Here is a 6,477-nt window from a genome sequence, read left to right on the forward strand (position 1 = left end):
GGCATGGCTGTCCTTGCAAACCAAGCAGAGCCGCTTCTCGCCTTGCTGCCTCTAGTCTCCTAGTGGCTCAGCGAGTGGCGGGCCAGCGGCAGGGGGCCTGTTTTATAGGGCCCACGAGGCAGTGGTGGCCATTGTGACCTCAGCAAGCCTGTGATGAAGTGGCCCACGCGTCGCCAAAGGCGGCTGTATTGGGAGTGGCCTGGTAGATGCCCTCACATGGGGAAAGGAACAGGGCTGGGGGGGCTTTTGCATTAGTATGCCATATAATTGATGGTTGACTGAGGAGTCAGTGTAATCTGGGACTGCAGCTTTTCAGTTGCTGGCCCATCATCATAAAGATTTTAATGCAAAAGTCTTAAGTGGCAAAAATGGCCTGGAATGTTCAAGCAGAGTGAATACAAAAGCACAGGGGAGGCAGTAGATTTGTCTGTGCAAATGAGTTAGTGAAGAAGTTCTGAAGTTAGTGAGAAGTTCTGAAGTTCTTCCAAGAAGTTAAAGCATGTTGTTTTTTTATTTTTTTGGACAGCAAAGTTGTGTTTTTATTTGTTTTTAGTGCAATATTTAAAATAGGAAAAATAAAGTTGTTAGGCTTCTACCTCTGAGGGGAGAGAGGTGTGGTGAGTGTGCTGCAGCGACTTGATCACAACCCAGGCTGGGAACTTTCAGTACAGGACATCTTGACATAGTGAAGGTTTAAGAAAAGTCTTTTGACTGCACAGAGCAGAAACGCTGCACCCGCTGAGCAGTACTCAAGTGCTTGTTACTTTTTGGACACTTAATTTGTGCACTTGTGACTGGTTTTGAATGGTCTGTGGCTCTTCTGCTCCTGGATTTGTGGCTGTGGCTTATGGCTGTTTTGCTCCTGGATTTGGCCATGGGGCTGACCACATGAGGCAGGTGCTGGTGCAAAGTAACTGTGATTCCAAGGGATCACAAAGTTTAGAAAAACTTTTCCTAAAATGCCACAAACAACACAAAGTTTAAGTCCTGCTTCCAGTCATGTTAGCACTTTTGTCGTCGTCTCTTGCTCACCAAAGCGGCCTCTGATCTTTTCAGCAGAATTGCAAATCCTAGAATACATTAACCATTGGTACTTCTCCTAGTTCATACATTCAGAAGGGTTGCTTATGTTCAGCTTTTTGGTGTGATACTTAGAGATGGAGAACCCTGTTCAAAAAAGGAGCTACTGCCCTTAAAACCAAGTTGAATTCATTTTCCATTAGCTCAAGTTATGCGGTGTATGTGAATATACTCTTGCTTGGACGTATTGCTTGTACTGAGAGGATGTGTGTCCAGACTGTGTTGTGCAAGTAATTGCTGACTACTTTTTACTCTGGACATGCGCTTACAGAGGGAGCTGTATCAGGCATGTGATTCTTGCTCAGATGTCCTGTTGGGAAGTCTCAGTGGCCTTGAGAGTGTTTGACAGTCCTGCAGCACTCGCTGTCACCCAGCCCTGCTGTCCCTGCTGTGGGATCCTGCCCCAGGGAAGCCTGCAAGGAAGCCAGACCTTTGTTGACATGCTCCTCAAGGAGCGTCCTTGTTCTGAACATCAGCGGTGCCATGCTGGAGAGCTTCAGTGTGGCAGGGGCAGGAGTGAGAAACACTGTTCCCAGAAGAAAAAAGCCTCTGTTTTGAAATAACTGTTCTTCGGCTGGGGAATGGAAGATTTTATTTATTTATTTATGTACTGTTTTTTTTTTTTTTTTAAAAAAAAAAAAAGAGATGACCTGACTGGGTATGGATACACACAACCTCTCTGGCCTGAGAGGCAGTCATACCAAGATAGTGATGGAGACTTCTTGGACCCTTCTTGTCAAAAACTCTTTGCTGTCTTTTATTTTTATTTTTGTTTCCTGTTCATGCATCTCAAATAGGAATTACTGTGTTCTGTGTGATGTGTATTTTTGTGTCATCTTCACGAAATCTTTGCAGATACATAGGAATGTCAGCTGTGATTCCCAAGCTATAGCTAGCCTGACTGACGGTCACTGTTATTGCTGAGGATTGCTGATTTCCATACAACTCCCGTACCCATGTATTTCAGCAGCCCTTCAAAATCTGGGAAGCAGCCGCCTCAGTGCCAATGTGGTCTGGCCACATGCGTGCTACAGAAGCCTCCCTTGTGTAATGGTACAGTCAGGCCATCAAGCCCTTCTGATAGCAATTCACTTTGCGCTGTGAGAAATGGCTTTTATTGTTATGCCTGGTAGTAATTGTCAAAACTAAGTGTTTTCAAGTGTAATTCTAGGCCACTATAATTATGCTGCCACTCTCACTAGTATAAAAGTGTCTTCAAAATAACTTGCAAAGCTCACCAGTTGGCTATGCAGGAGGGCGTCTTCTGCCTGTTCCATGTGAACACCTTCCATTTTTGGCAGTGTTAGTAGGTGTTAGAAAATGATATTTCGTGGCTAATAGCAGCTTTTCTTGGCAGTGCAGTGACCCCTAAAGGCTTCTTAGAAGTATGTAAGCCTGCTTTTTTGTTACCAGTGTGGTACCCCATGGGGAGCAGAATTCCTGGAGGAAAGTTAAATCCTGTGGATAGCCAAGAATGGGTCTGGGTGTCTGTCCCTGACTTGTGGAAGCAGAGAGGAAGGTGCCTAGGAAAGGACAGGGACTGCAGGTTGCTGTCTGCTTGCCAGGGAAGGGATAGGGACTGCAGGGTGCTATCTGCTCGCCTTGCCTGGGGCTGAGCTGCAGCTGCCTCTTCAGCCCCACTGCCAGCAGCAGCACTCCTGCAGCAAGGGGGCCCCAGCTGCTGTCCTTGTCTGTCCTGTGGAGCTGTTGCGGTCTGAAAAAACCCTACAGCTTTTTTTTTTTTTTTAATTAATTTTAAAAAATGTTTTATTCAGGTTAAAAAACAAGCCCAAGAAAGCTTTAAAATGCCAGCTTTTAAAATTGCTTTGCATGGGATTTATCAGATGGGTGAAGGAGGAATTCACTGAGCATTAGCTTTTTTTGTTAGTACTGGGATAGCATAGGTTTTCCTTTGTCCTTTCACAAGATAACTGTTTTTATTAAGTTAAAATGCTTCATACTTCTTCAATAAAGGCAGCATTTTCTTATAAATGAAAACATGAAATCAGCTAGAGAAGTTTAAGCTATCTTAAAAAAAGGAAAAGAAAAAAAAATAAGAAATTGAATATGCTTCATTGTGTGGTATTACAACCTTTGAAGAAGTTAATAGTAAAAATGGATAGGAATTTATGACTTTACATAAAGGTAGGATAACTACTGTCAGTACTTCATTTTCATAAAATAAGGACTGTTCAGGCAAAAGTGTTACTTAGCGTTTATGCAGGTCTCCAAAGCATATAAATGTTTTCACTTTCTCTTCTCTGATCATTTAGTAGGTGGTAGATGCTGGGGGAAAAGGATGTGAAACGATAAAAATGGCCTGAAACAATATGCACCAGAAAGCTTAATTCAGGAACTAAGCATTAATTATCTGAACTGAGAAGTGTCGTAGTGCGGGTGTCTTGCTTTTCTTAGTTTGATTTCTTTGATGTGATACATTTTCTCAGATCTCTAGCCTTCAAATGTCATTCTAGTCTGTGGATTGGTGGTAAACATGGCACTTGTGGTGCTATTTTTGTCATTATCTCCACGTTAAAATGAACTGCTTATGTAGAAACCATGATCAGTCTTCTTCTTGGCCTAAAAATGATTTTAAGGGAATATAGTCTTAATATTGCCAAAGCTGTCAACGAGGAAGGACTTTCAGAACTAAAGTTATAATCTTGAAACACTGCCTTTAGCGAAATCTGAAGTATTTTTGTCTTGTACACAAAATCACAGAATGGGTGAGGTTGGAAGGGCCCTCCAGAGACCATCTGGTTCAACCCCCTTGCTCTAGCACGGTCACCCAGAGCATGTTACGCAGGATTGCAGCCAAGCAGGTTTTGAGTATCTCCAAAGAAGGAGACTCCACAACTTCTCTTCAGGGCAGCCTGTTCCAGTGCTCAGACTTTGTTCTGCATTTTTAGAAGAACCCAAGGTCTTCCCAGCAGTGGTGTTTCCAAATCACTTTTCGTAGACTGGGGCCACGGCTTTCAAGACTGACACTTGCCTTTCCGTAAAGCAAGGGAATTGTTTTGCAGTGCCTGTGTCCTTCAGCATGGTTCCAGCATCTGTGGAAGTAAGAACATGGGGAAAATAAATGTACAAGTGGAGGTGCGGGTCAGGAGCTCTGGTGTGCGGCAAGCTCTCGAGGCACAACAGCCGGAGGATGTGGATCTGTCTTTTATTTGCAAATTGGCCAAACAGTCAAAGACGTCAGGGATTTCTGTGCTGTTAGTAGATGGTTCACTCCTTTTTTACAGGCATGCTTCTATACTCATCATTTTTAGGGGTTGAGCTGCCATATCTCCAAAAAGACAGCTTTGACTTTTTCACAACCAGGATTCAGTGATTGTCATCATTACATGGGTAAGGGTCTGGCTAGGCAGCATTGTGCTTCCGCTCACAGTGGCAAGAGGAAGAACGATGAGTTTTGTTACTGGTGACTCGGTAATCAAAGGTCTTTCCGCATTTCTCCCTTGATTACAGCTTCACTTAAAGGAAAACCAAAGCATGTATAACTGAGGTGAATATTTAACAGGAGTAGGGCTGCCAGTGTATCAGATTACGATGGAAAGTACCAGTCATTTCATTAAGCAAAAGTTATTCAGTGCAGACCCAAGATCCCAAGAGATATGGCACGTTTCAGTGCCAGCGTGGCTTGGGAGAAGAATGACACAAATTCTTTATCCTGTTCTGGGCAGGATGGACAGCTGCGGTACTGAAACTGATCTCATCTGATGTAAGAAACATTACCTGAACAGTCACAGAAAACTAAGAGTACAACCTAAGAATAGATTAAGATGAATTACTCAAATCAGGTCACCATGTTTGTTTTTAAGAGAAATGAATGTGTGAGCCTGTAAATGATTCCCACTGTGCCTACCTTTTACCTGAAACTCTTAAACAAGCCTAGGACTTACCTGCTGTTGTGGATGGACACTTATCTCTTGGTTTTTGCAGCTGCTGGGTTTTGCTTCTGTTCCTGTTTGCGTTCCTGTGCTGCTGATGCAGGAAAGAGATATGGGAAAGTATTAAAGTGTATTTGGATTTGTAAGGTTTGGATAGTTGCTGCAAGTGTAAAGCCAGTACTAGAGACATGCTTCCCAGCCTGGACTATAGGAATCTTTGTTTTAGCTTGTTCTGTAGGAGTCCTCAAATACTTGCACTGACTTGCAGATGTTTTTCAGAGCAGATGCTGCAGCAGTAATATTTGTGTGCCTGTATAGCTCAATTTGGTTTTAAAATTGTGTAGTTGCAGTTTTCTTCTGTGCTTTTATATCATGCTGTGTTGGTTCTTGCTACCAAGATGCAGTGAGCTCAAACCTAGTATAGGTCATAGAGAAATGCAGAAAATGTATGTGAAAGGGCTAATCAAAAAAAATAAAAAGCTCAACTTGAGGTCAAGGGAGAAGAATATGAGCTTCTTTGATTAAAAATGTTTCATTAAAATTGTTTCAACAATTCCCAAAAAAAAATCCCAATTCAGGGGATTTTTCCAAAAATTTACCCTAGCAAAGTCAACATTTTTCAGAGGAGATTTTTTTTTCAGTTGTCTGTGCTAAGGAAATAGGAAAGCAGAGGAAAACAGGGCATTACATGGAAGGTTGCCTGCACATTTGTAAATTTGTGTGGAAGTGCTGAGGTGTGTTTACTTAGAGAAACTGATATATCTCTGTAGAAGCATGAAAAATGTTCCTACAATGCACTAAAATCTTGGACTTGATCTACACTGGACTTCATTATCAGCATAATTATTCTGGCAAATTCTTTCAGTGTAGAGTATAAGAGAATTAAAGAAGGAACAAAGGCATGGAATAAGAAGAAACATGAGGAGACATTAAGTAGTTTAGGACTTTGCACCTTGGAAGGGAGTCACTGGGAGGACAAAGGAAAGTAACAAAGTTTTATGAAAGCATGAATGGCATGGAAGGTGAGTAAAGAACACCCAGCATTCTGAGGCTGTTGGGATATGCAATAAAACTTTGCCTGTAAATTGGAAAGAAGGAAGATTTATTTTAAACAGTGTTTTCACAGTGTTACCCATTACCACAAGGCAATGAAGAGGCCAAAGGCACAGAGAAGTGAAATTTAGGAAAATAAATGGGAGAGAGGTAACAGAAATGACAATGTCTGTTGATTAAAAAGTAAATTATTTATGACAACAAACCTAAGAGCTACCTGTGAGGAGAAATGGACAAATCCTATGGGGCTGAGTAATAAAATCAGTGTAGTGAAGAACCTGAAGAACAGTCCCCCTTCATGTATACAGTGATGAGCTCTGACTTTCCAGTCATAGATGAAACTTGAAGGTTATAATAGGCAGTTCTGTGAGAACATTATCTCAGTGGTTGGAAAAGCAAATTGAAGGTTTTATTTTCGAGGAAAAATAAGTGATCAAAGGAGGACACGCAG

This window comes from Oxyura jamaicensis, chromosome 20 (genome assembly GCF_011077185.1).
Source record: "Oxyura jamaicensis isolate SHBP4307 breed ruddy duck chromosome 20, BPBGC_Ojam_1.0, whole genome shotgun sequence".
NCBI classification, from domain to species: Eukaryota; Metazoa; Chordata; class Aves; order Anseriformes; family Anatidae; genus Oxyura; species Oxyura jamaicensis.